Below are 12,439 nucleotides of genomic sequence, written 5' to 3'. Positions count from 1 at the left end.
GGTGCAGAGAACGCCAGTGGGACCCAGTTAACTGCCCGGTTGGTACAGTGCTGGAGTTCCTGCAGGCAAGGTTCTCGGCAGGGTTGACCCCCTCCACAATAAAGGTGTACGTGGCGGCCTTGGGTGCCTTCCACGTCCCTTTCGGTGGAGGTTCTTTGGGAAGACACCCTCTAATTACACGCTTCCTTCGTGGCACTTTAAGGTTGAGGCCGGCTATGCACTCGAGGGTCCCAGCATGGGACTTGGCCATTGTTCTGAGGGGCTTGTCCGGACCACCGTTCGAACCTCTGGAGGAGGTTTCGGACAAGTTCCTCACCCTAAAAAACCATCTTTCTTTTGGCCATATCGTCTCTCAAAAGAATAGGAGATATTCAGTCCCTGTCGGTAGGGCCCTCATGTTTAGAGTTTGCGCCGGGGATGGTGAAAGCATTTCTGCATCCCAGGCCGGGTTATGTCCCCAAGGTTCCTACGAGCCCACGGGGCCCCATCACTCTACAAGCCTTCTGTCCTCCTCCGTTTAAGACGTCAGACCAGGAAAGGTTAAATCTGCTGTGTCCTGTGAGGGCACTGGATACATACGTCCACAGAGCTGCCCTGTGGAGAAAATCTGACCAATTATTTGTCTGTTTCGGACCCCCTAAGAAGGGGGCTCCAGTATCCAAGCAGAGGATGAGCAAGTGGGTGGTCGAGGCCATCTCACTTGCTTATGAAGCGGCCGGGCAGCCGTCTCCACTGGCTGTCCGGGCGCATTCAACCAGGGGTAGGGCTGCTTCAAAAGCACTCTTGTCGGGGGCTTCCCTCCACGATATTTGTAACGCGGCCGGATGGTCGTCTCCGTTAACCTTCGTCAGGTTCTATGAACTAGACCTGGCATCTACTGTTGGGGCGCAGGTTCTCTCGTAACCGTGTGCGCTTCGGCTTCACACATACGAGACACTTGGTCCTATGGCGATGTGGGTATAAGCGTTCTCACAGCGTTTCGACGCAGCTCGAGTTCCCCGAAAGGGAACGTCTCAGGTTACGTATGTAACCCTAGTTCCCTGAGGGAACGAGACGCTGCGTCGCTCTGCCATACTCCCGGCGTGTCCGTGATCACTTACTTCAGGCTTTATCAGAAGTTAGTTCCTGTTTGTTTTCACGGACGTTTTATAGCTTCCGGTCGATGACGTCATCACGCCGACGATCGATCTTTTTTCCGATGGAATGGTTCTACAGGCGCTTCACGACGCATTAACGCAGAGGCGTTCTCACAGCGTTTCGACGCAGCGTCTCGTTCCCTCAGGGAACTAGGGTTACATACGTAACCTGAGACGTTTTTTTTGGACATTGAAAAATTGACAGATATGGAGCTGTGTGAAAATAATGGTAAAAAATGGTATAAAGCTTGTGTAAAATCTTTTAACATAAAGGGCTTACATGGAAGAGTTGATTCACCTTGGCGTGATGTTTTTAAAATGAGTAAAGATGTTAAACCAGAGTGGAGAGCACTTTATAAGCCACCGTTAGCCAAACGAGTTGGAGATTTACAGTGGCGAATTCTTCATGGTATTATTGCGGTTAATGCTTTTATTTCTGTTTTAAATCCAAATGTTAGCCAAGAGTGTCCTTTTTGTTTTGAAAGAGAGACTGTTTTTCACACTTTTATGCAATGTTCAAGACTGAAGCCTCTGTTTTATGTTTTACAAAGTCTGTTTAATTGTTTTAACCAGGAATTTTCTGTACAAACTTTTATTTTGGGTTTTAAATATGTACAAAAAAGAAAGCAAGAATGTCAGGTGATTAATTTTATTTTAGGTCAAGCCAAAATGTCTATTTATGTCAGTAGAAGAGATAAAATTGAGCACAATAGAGAATGTGATGTGGAAAAGGTATTTGCCGCTTTGATTAAAGCAAGACTGTCAATTGATTTTCTTTTTTACAAAACTATGAATTCAGTAGCAGTGTTTGAAGAAATATGGTGCCATAGAGCTTTATGTTCTGTTGTAGAAAATGAACTGCACTTTTTTTATCAAAAAACATCTCTCTCTCTCTCTCTCTCTCTCTCTCTCTCTCTCTCTCTCTCTCTCTCTCTCTCTCTCTCTCTCTCACTCTCACTCTCTCTCTCTCTCGGCTACGAAAGTTACTATCTCAAATGTACCGGCCTTTATTTGCAATGATGTAATCGTAAAAGGTAAGAGTTATCTAGGTTTGGAAAAACTGCAGGTGGAGTGAAAACAATTCCGCCTGGATGTAAGACCACAGCGTTAAAACATGTATTGTCCTTTAGAAGGCAAGTTTATGTGTTTTTAACATCTCCTGACAAAACGCTTGATGTATCTTTTCGCGTGTCTCATGGAGAGAGCTCTTACAAGCATTACATTTACATTGCTTTGAATGTGGAGACATGGAACACAAGCGGTTTAACTGTCTATAATAAAATAACTCTCAGAAACAACGTGTTGACGAAAATCAAGGCCTACAGAGAGTTGTGGAAAATATTGTGGCGACGGAGAACGTTTTGCTGGGAGATGAGGTCAATGTTGAGTCTGATGTGGTGAACACCCAGAAAGAGATCAACACTGAGCTAAGGCAAGCGGTTCATGTTGTGAATGACGATGTGGTATAAGTGCTGGAAGTGCTGAGCAGAATATGGTCCAGTTTGTGAAGTGATTTTGAATAAGAGGAATGTTGTGAGTAGCGATGATGAAATAGATGAATGTCTGAAGTTACTGAGGGTAGTCCTTTATCCCTTCAGCCTGAGATTTAGGTTAAAGGGATAGTTCACCCAAAAATGACAATTAGATGTTTATCTGCTGACCCCCAGTGCATCCGACATGTAGGTGTGTGTGTTTCTTCAGGAGAACACAAATGAAGATTTTAACTCCGCCGTTGCTGTGTGTCGGTCATATAATGGTGTGAATGGGGAACAATTCTATGAGAGCAAAAACAATTATCTGACTCACTACCTGTGCTAAAAGCCACCAATTATTATTTGATAACAGCTGACAATTACGTACAGCGCGTGTGGTTAAGTGCAATTGCAAATAGCTCACGTAATACAATTATGAATAGAAAAATAGGTGCAAAATCGAAATGTATCTTCCTTCTAGTAAATAATACACTAAGCAATACAGCAAATACACACGCTTACTTGCGACTCATGCTTCTTCACTGACCGACGCGCTTCGCTTTTAAATTAGTGTAAAAGTCCACTGCAAGTCTTCTCATCTCTTGAGGATTTAAAGTAATTGTCCCATTTGGTTTAACAAGGCCATGCATAAAGTTTGGATGAATATGTTTTTTCTCCAAATTAAAGAAAAAGGTAGTTGGAGCATCCATATCTTGCACTGATACAAAACGTGATCTAACTAAGGCTGCTTTTACTTTCTCTTCTAACATTTCCCTTAATTCTTTCTTTCTTGCAAAAAATGCTAATTTTTTGAGACAGGAATTGTGGGTTTTCATGAGCTGTATGCCAAAATCATCAGCATTAAAACAATAAAAGACCTGAAATATTTCAGTTGGTGTGCAATGAATCTAAAATATATGAAAGTTTAATTTGCCTCATTACATTATAGAAAATAATGAACTTTATCACAATATGCTACTTTTTGAGAAGGACCTGTATATAGTGCTTTTCTAGGCACTCAAATTCATTTTTGGCTGAACTAACCCTTTAACCAGACAGTCGATGATAGTCGTTGACTTCCAGTGTTTTTTCCCTGCAAGATGTTTTGTGGCATATTGATTTTCTTTCTTTTTAACATTCTCTTCTCGCACTTACAAAACATAACAAAATATTGAGTGCTTTGTGAAAGACATACACAATGCTTTATTAATATATAATGAAATGCTGATGGAAATTGAGGATGTGCAATCACGACTGAATCTCTTGGTAACATCTTTTGTTTTCTAAAGGCAGAAACCAAAGCCTTCATGAGACCCAGGAGAAGTGTTAAATCCTACATGACTGAAACTTTAAAGACTGTCCTGTTTATCATTACTAACTACGCTTCTAACTACTATAATATATATATATATATATATATATATATATATATATATATATATATATATATATATATATATATATATATATATATATATATACACAGTCTTGTTCAAAATAATAGCAGTACAATGTGACTAACCAGAATAATCAAGGTTTTTCGTATATTTTTTTATTGCTACGTGGCAAACAAGTTACCAGTAGGTTCAGTAGATTCTCAGAAAACAAATGAGACCCAGCATTCATGATATGCACGCTCTTAAGGCTGTGCAATTGGGCAATTAGTTGAATTAGTTGAAAGGGGTGTGTTCAAAAAAATAGCAGTGTGGCATTCAATCACTGAGGTCATCAATTTTGTGAAGAAACAGGTGTGAATCAGGTGGCCCCTATTTAAGGATGAAGCCAACACTTGTTGAACATGCATTTGAAAGCTGAGGAAAATGGGTCGTTCAAGACATTGTTCAGAAGAACAGCGTACTTTGATTAAAAAGTTGATTAGAGAGGGGAAAACCTATAAAGAGGTGCAAAAAATGATAGGCTGTTCAGCTAAAATGATCTCCAATGCCTTAAAATGGAGAGCAAAACCAGAGAGACGTGGAAGAAAACGGAAGACAACCATCAAAATGGATAGAAGAATAACCAGAATGGCAAAGGCTCAGCCAATGATCACCTCCAGGATGATCAAAGACAGTCTGGAGTTACCTGTAAGTACTGGGACAGTTAGAAGACGTCTGTGTGAAGCTAATCTATTTTCAAGAATCCCCCGCAAAGTCCGTCTGTTAAAAAAAAGGCATGTGCAGAAGAGGTTACAATTTGCCAAAGAACACATCAACTGGCCTAAAGAGAAATGGAGGAACATTTTGTGGACTGATGAGAGTAAAATTGTTCTTTTTGGGTCCAAGGGCCACAGGCAGTTTGTGAGACGACCCCCAAACTCTGAATTCAAGCCACAGTACACAGTGAAGACAGTGAAGCATGGAGGTGCAAGCATCATGATATGGGCATGTTTCTCCTACTATGGTGTTGGGCCTATTTATCGCATACCAGGGATCATGGATCAGTTTGCATATGTTAAAATACTTGAATCATGGAGTGGAATAACAGCTGAGAGGTGCCACAAGTTGGTTGACTCCATGCCACACAGATGTCAAGCAGTTTTAAAAAACTGTGGTCATACAACTAAATATTAGTTTAGTGATTCACAGGATTGCTAAATCCCAGAAGAAAAAAATGTTTTTACAAAATAGTTTTGAGTTCGTACAGTCAAAGGTAGACACTGCTATTTTTTTGAACACACCCCTTTCAACTAATTGCCCAATTGCACAGCCTTAAGAGCGTGCATATCATGAATGCTGGGTCTTGTTTGTTTTCTGAGAATCTACTGAACCTACTGGTAACTTGTTTGCCACGTAGCAATAAAAAATATACTAAAATGATATATATATATATGTGAAATAAATGCATGAGGTTGGCTTTTGTGTTCGGGTTTTGGGATCGATGTGGCACTTCACAAACATCAGTGTCTGAAAGAAAAAGCAAATAAACATGGAGACATTTTCTCTTTATTGTTCTATAACCTCATAATCATAATCTGATAAACTTACAGTATGATCTCAGTATTATAATACTGTATTTCTGGCTGTTTCCTCTCTATAACACTCTTCTTCACTCTTTCTGTAAGTGTTTTTCTGTTCTGATGTTTGGTTTTGTTTGCTGATTGCTGATGCGGTTGCATTAAGTGTAAATGATGTTTAATGCATCTTTGATTGATGTTTCTGGAGTTAATTCCGGCTATAAAAGAGCCGATCAGCTCCTAAACACCATCATCTTCTGATGAGAAGCTTCTTCAGTCGTCTTCAGTCTGATTCCCGGTAAGATCAGGTCGTCTCTGTGTGAATTATTGTGTCATTGTGTTCAGCCTTTAGTCAAACGTCAGCAAATGTTGTTCAGCTTGTTGATCCTCTCGTGCTGGTTATGAGGAACAGTGTAGAAGAAATGAGAGTTAGGGTTTTCTTTCATGTCTTTTCCGTTTTATGTTCTTGAGATTAATTTGATAACGATTTGATTGGCTCATAAACATCTTCATCTGTCTTGTAGTTTGGTGTTTATTATGATTCCAGATAAGATCATGAGATCATCTCATCCGTGAGTTTATCTCGTCAACTATCTTTGTATTTCAGCCTCTGGTGTCATTTGTACTTAAACTAGTTTCCTTTAATCAACAGTGTGTGTGATTTCAGTTCAGGGGCAGTCAATGGATAAACCAAACAGGCTTGAAAACAGCAGAGAATCAGTACTTTAGGAAGATCAAAACATTTGTGCTTTGTCTCGCCAATCATTTCTTATTTTACTGAGGATATAAAAATATGTTGAGTGAGTCTCATAAATCTATAATTTTGTTCCCTAGCCAAACATTTTGGCTGAGGGCAAAGATACGTTTCATAACTTTAAATAATAAGGCTATTTAACTTTATCGTTGTAGCCAAGAGCGCTGACTTTGTATATTTGACTGAACTGTTTGCTTTCTTTTATAGCTTCTTATGCCTTTTAAAACCCAGAGTTTCCTTCATGTCTGGATTAACATACTCAGAGTTTCCTTCATGTCAGGATTAACATACTCAGAGTTACCACTTTAACTCCTTTCTGAAACAGGCCAGATCCCCAACCTTTGAAATGTGTGTTTTCCAGTGTATGCAGTGAATGAAGAGCTCTTCCAACACTTCAGTGTAAATGTGTGAAACATCAGTCAGTCTGTGAGCCGCTCCACAAACCTTTGACCTGCAGACGAAACACACAAACTACCGTCAGTCACGTAAGTTCTTCAGTATTTATTGCTTGTTTAATTAACCACTGAATGTTCAGAACAATTATTGCTTGTGTGATATTGTTGAAATGCAGGATTTGAAATGTCTATAATCTTTTACATGTGTAGCGCCCCCTCATGGGGGAAGGCTAACCTGAGCTCTTTTAAGATCTCACATTCACTCATTATTCACTTATTTTAATAAGGGCTAATGATCAGGTTCTCCAATAAACCCACAGTAGTAAATGGGAATGAAATAATAACTGCAACAATTAAAACAAATGGCCAAGCCTTTCACTGAATATAAAACAGAATAATAAACACTCAAATATGAAGAAAAAAACACAAGTAAATCCTGCCAGTGTTTCCTCAAACACCCGTAGCCTATCCACCCGTGCAGAGCTCCAGATGGTTTTTATCATGCCCTTCACTCGCTAGCTTCCCTCCGCCTCATTCACTCAGATGTGTGTCTGTTCTTTAGACCCTTTTTGTGCCGATGTTGAGATTACGTCCCAGCGGACTGGACACAAACAATCATCAACAATGCTAGCGTTTTCTGCTCACACTTCAAATCATCTGTGATTGTTTATACATTTTTTTGTGATTGATGGTGACTAAATTCTTTAAGAACTTAGAAAGAACAATCAAATACAAAAAGTATAAAAATGATCTTGCTGTGTCTGTAATTTTTATTTGTAGAAATTATTTTACATCTCACTTAAAGTTGTTCTGTAATCTCACTCTAACATCATTTACAGAAGGCATATACTATAAAATAACTCTTTGGCCATGCCATGTTTACATCTTAAAATAGGCTAACACCTTAGACATCATGTTAAATGTTTGACTTTGTATTTTAGCCCAGTTCTCTCTCATATAGCTGTTCAAATCCTCAGGTGTAGATGTCAGGCCCTCAACCGGAGGTAGAGCTGTCAGATCCATTCATTAAAGTGAGCATGTACAGCTCGGCCAATCTGCCTCCTGCTGTTAAAGGGTTAGTTCACCCAAAAATGAAATGTCTGTCATTAACTCCTCTCCCTAACGTCCTTCCACACCCGTAAGACCTCCGTTCATCTTCACACACAGTTTAAGATATTTTAGATTTAGTCCGAGGCCTTTCTGTCCTTTGAATGTAAGTGTATGCACACTATACTGTCCACGTCCAGAAGGTAATAAAACATCATCACAGTAGTCCATTTGAGACATCAGTGGGTTAATTAGACTCTTTTGAAGCGTCGACAATACATTTGGGTCCAATAATCACAAAAACACTTTATTCAGCATTGTCTTCTCTTCCATGTTGAGAAAAAACTGGCAAACTGCTGAAATCAAGTGACATTGGCGATATTAATCACAAAGCTATCTGCTGATTCATAACCGTTTGATTCTTTATTTGAGGTTTGAAAAAAAAAAGCGGAAGAGAAGCCAATGCTGAATAAAGTGTTTTTGTGATTTTTGGACCAAAATGTTTTGTCGACGCTTCAAAAGAGTTTAACTAACCCACTGATGTCTCATATGGACTACTTTGATGATGTTTTCTTACCTTCTGGAGGTGGACAGTATAGTGTGCATACACTTACATTCAATTGGACTAAATCTAAAATATCTTAAACTGTCCTGAAGATGAACGGAGGTCTTACGGGTGTGGAACGACATTGGGGAGAGGAGTTAATGACACATTTCATTTTTGGGTGAACTAACCCTCCAAAGTTAACATTTCCAAATAACAATCGAGGCCCAGAGAGTGAGTGACATTACATGATCAGACCAGTCATTGTTTCAAAAACAAGCTAACAAAACTCGCTAGCTAGCGTTAGTGGTCAGGGGAATCGTTCTGCTCCGGCCTCATAAAACATCACAATGTTAACTAACTGAAAAGCGTCTATAGCGGCTGACACATGAGGCTGCGCAGAGCGGGACACTTTAGAAACGAGTTTGAAACAGACAAGAAAACAGTGTGTTATTCAGTGTACACTACACTACATATCATTGACTAGATGCAGCATTAATGCTGTCGCGGCTGAGAGGACGCTAACATTAGTACCTCAAGCCGTTAAAATAATGTGACGACAACACGTGCAAGTCTGACCAGAATGTTTCACGTCATGATTGTTACCATCTATTTGCATTAGTTAGTGCCGGCCCGACCTAATAAGCGATATAAGCATTTGAATAGGGCCCTCCTGGCCACTACGGGCCCCACGCCAGGCGGTAAAGGACAACCCTGGAGAATTTTAAGGTAATCTTGATCGTTATACCTTTGTGAGTACAGTCTAAAGAAAAACACGGAGCTGTTACAGTTAATGCCCAGAGCCCCCACTCAGCTAAACGGGCAGCTTTGGGGCCATAAACGTAAAGGGTGTCTTTGTGGCTCTTAACGACACAAAATGCATTCAAAATGTCTGTCCAACATGAACAGGGCCCTTACATGACAACGAGATGCGTTTAGCCACTTAAATTCACCTAGTGTTTTAGACTGCGAGGTGTATTATAAGGCTATAGTCCTGTGGGAACTCAATGTAGCCGGTAAAAATGTAATAGTCCAGTTGGGAAGAGCATTGTGTGTGTAAAGCATGATTATTTTATTACTGCAAATCTTTCCTCAAGCCGTGTGTGCCCAAATGGAAGGATAAATAAAGTTTACATTACCTGCACAGTGGCTGCACCCATCTTCGACCACAGAATGGCATTTTTCTTCAACCGTCCGCTGTGTTGTGTCTGTGTAAGTTTGTCATCTTTGTCAAAGTGTTCGCTGCAAACTTTCACATTCTGTTGCCACAATTCGGAAAGGCACAAACGCGAACCATTTCTTCTTCACGTTGGAGCCGATGATATAACTCTGATGTCTGGATCACGAACGAATTGTTCTTTTAAACCGGTTATTTTTAGTGAACAGGTCAAACCAGTTAATAATAATAATTTGTTAGATTTATATAGTGCTTTTCTAGGCACTCAAAGTGCTTTACATTGAAGGGGGAATCTCCTCAGCCACCACCAGAGTGCAGCACCACCTGATGATGCGGCGGCAGCCATATTGCACCAGAACGCTCACCACACACCAGCTGATTGGTGGAGAGGAGACCGAGTGATGAAGCCAATCAGGAGAGGGGGAGGATTAGGAGGCCATGATGGACAGAGGCCAGTGGGCAAATTTGGCCAGGATGCCGGGGTTTCACCTCTACTCTTTATCAAAGGACATCCTGGGATTTTTAACGACCACAGAGAGTCAGGTCTTCGATTTAACGTCTCATCTGAAGGACAGTTCACCAAATCGGACTGAATATCTCTAAAAGCTTTGCGTCTCAAATCAGCGCTGATCCCACGAGTTACTTTAGTTACTCACTTTCTGACATGAGTGACAGCCCCTCGGACTAGAAATAAAATAATATTTTGAAATAATCATGCTTTACTCATACAATGCTCTTCCCAACTGGACTATTTATATTTTTCCGGCTAGACTGATTTCCCACGGGACTTCAACACGAGACTACAGCTAGCCGTCTAAAACACGGCTAAAGGTGAATTTAAACAATGGCTTAACGCATCTCGTTGTCATGTTGGACAGGCATTTTAATTGTATTTTGTGTCTGTTAAGAGCCACAAAGACACCCTTTACGTTTATGCGCCATAACTGCCGGTTTAGCTCTGGGCATTAACTGCAACAGCTCCGTGTTGTAAGCACCAATCCGGTTCATTTTTTTCTTCTTCTGCATTTCAACAATCACACAGAAAACCCGTTATGCCATACATATTTTCCCTGTTATAATAGGAAATGTGTTTGCTTTTAACTAATGACTGGTTTGTTATTTAGTGCTGCCTGTCAAGATCTCGTGAAACCATGGCAGAACAAAACGGCAACAGCAACGTATCAAAAAGTTGGACAACTCGGACATGGGAGAGATCTAGTTGGTTTTTTAGAACAAATGAGTTTGAACGCTCAGTATTTGTCTGGGTCATTTCAGTCGTTGAGATTCCCATCATGATCTTCACTCTGTTTGCGTTGTGTGTTCTTGTCAAATCTCAACGCTCTGCTCCAGTTTTTGTAATTCATTTGATTCTTTCAGATCTCATTCAGTTCATTTGTACATTAATGAGAACATTCATAGGGCCATCTAAACTGATTGGTGCATATTGGTATAGTTTGATTGTGGGTCTGTATTTTATGGTGTGTGTTGCTGTTGAACGATATCTTCTGGTGTCTCATCCTATCTGGTACAAAACTCATCATTCACTGAAAGTCTGCTGTGTTATTTCTGTGATCATCTGGTTTGTTCCTCTGATCTTTGCAGATGTAAACTCCTATGAGCTGTATTTGTACTCTCTGCCCCGATCGATCGCCTGTTTTATCCCCTACCCGATAATCGTTCTGTGTTTTGTTGGCACTTGTCGCGGCCTTTCACACGCAATATCTCTGACTCCTCTAAAGCGCAAATTAATTTTGGGCAGTTTGTTCCTGGTGCTTCTGACTTACACATTTATCATTCTCCCCCATGTAATCCTGATTTTTATTAGAGAGAATGCCTGGAGGTTCTGGGACAATTTAGTATTTCTTAAAATTTTAATTTTTTCTGAATGCCTCCTGTATCTGAACCCACTGGCTGACTGTATCTTGTACTTGTTCATGAGGCCTGATGTTGGTGATTTGATGAAGTCTATTCACTGCTGTTGTAGAACTGACAGACGTTCAACACACAGCCGAGGCGAACACTCACGAGACATTAGTGGCGCATTTGCCTGCTGTGTTTCAGTGCAGAAGCCTGCGTCTCATTCACAGACCGCCTGCAGTTCAGTTTGAACAGCTGAAATACTGCTGCACTGAATCAATCCTTTCATCACACACTTCCTTTCTATGGGATTTAGGTTTATTAGAGATAATAAACACTTACTGCTGATTCTTCTGATGGCTTTCTGTAGCAGCAGTAATTCATCATCTGATGGAGAGAAGATTATAATCCAGAGCAAACACTTGCCTTTTTAAAGAGCGTCTGCATTGCAGTCATGGGGAAATGCTGTAGAAACGATGGTCCCTGCAGTAAAACAGGCCAAACCGTCTGCAGGATCCTCCCGAAACGAGCGCGTTCAGCATCACGTTTGCTCACTACATCAGTGCAGACACACACGTGCTCATTAAGAAGCTTTATTCTCCCTTCAGCTCGTCCGCTACACTGACAGATGCCCAACATCAGTGGGTTAATGTCATATTCCTGCTGCTCAGCTGCTCTTCCTAATGCTTCTACATTTCATACTCTTTTGATCAAATAATCACTAATCACACTGTTAAGATAGTTCACTCAAAAAATGTAATCATTTACTTGCTTTTACAAAAGCTGAATGACTTTCTTCTGTGGAGCATAAAGTGCATGAAGTATATTAGTTATTATATTATAGTTATGTATTATTAATATTGTTGTGTCTTTATAGAAGTGTTTTGTGTAGGTCACTGTATCATATCGAGTCAGAGACTGTCCTGTATTCTCCCTGATCCATCATTAATATCATTAAAGAGCTCCCAGTTCTCCTGTATCTGTTTCTATCTGAGCTTATATGACCAATAACAGCTGATCTGAACTCAGTGGAGAAGGTCAAAGGCAGAACGAGGCCAGAGAGCAAAGACCCTGAGCTGATCTTCCTGAAATCTTATAGTTTGT

General features: G+C 40.4%; 1 protein-coding gene across 1 annotated transcript in view; it reads right to left on the bottom strand.

Annotated features, from left to right (window-relative positions):
* The window catches only part of fabp1a (fatty acid binding protein 1a, liver), a 39,535-nt gene extending 27,477 nt beyond the window's left edge, over positions 1 to 12,058 (bottom strand). The window contains exon 1 of the mRNA XM_067437507.1: positions 11,678 to 12,058. The gene's annotated coding sequence lies outside the window, so the exon portion shown is untranslated. The remainder of the gene's footprint in view (positions 1 to 11,677) is intronic.
* Between the last annotated feature and the right edge of the window lie 381 nt (positions 12,059 to 12,439).

The sequence above is a fragment of the Pseudorasbora parva genome, chromosome 3, assembly GCF_024679245.1.
Source record: "Pseudorasbora parva isolate DD20220531a chromosome 3, ASM2467924v1, whole genome shotgun sequence".
NCBI lineage: Eukaryota > Metazoa > Chordata > Actinopteri > Cypriniformes > Gobionidae > Pseudorasbora > Pseudorasbora parva.
Note: the sequence above shows the minus strand (reverse complement) of the source record. Positions and strands in the feature narration are given on the sequence as shown.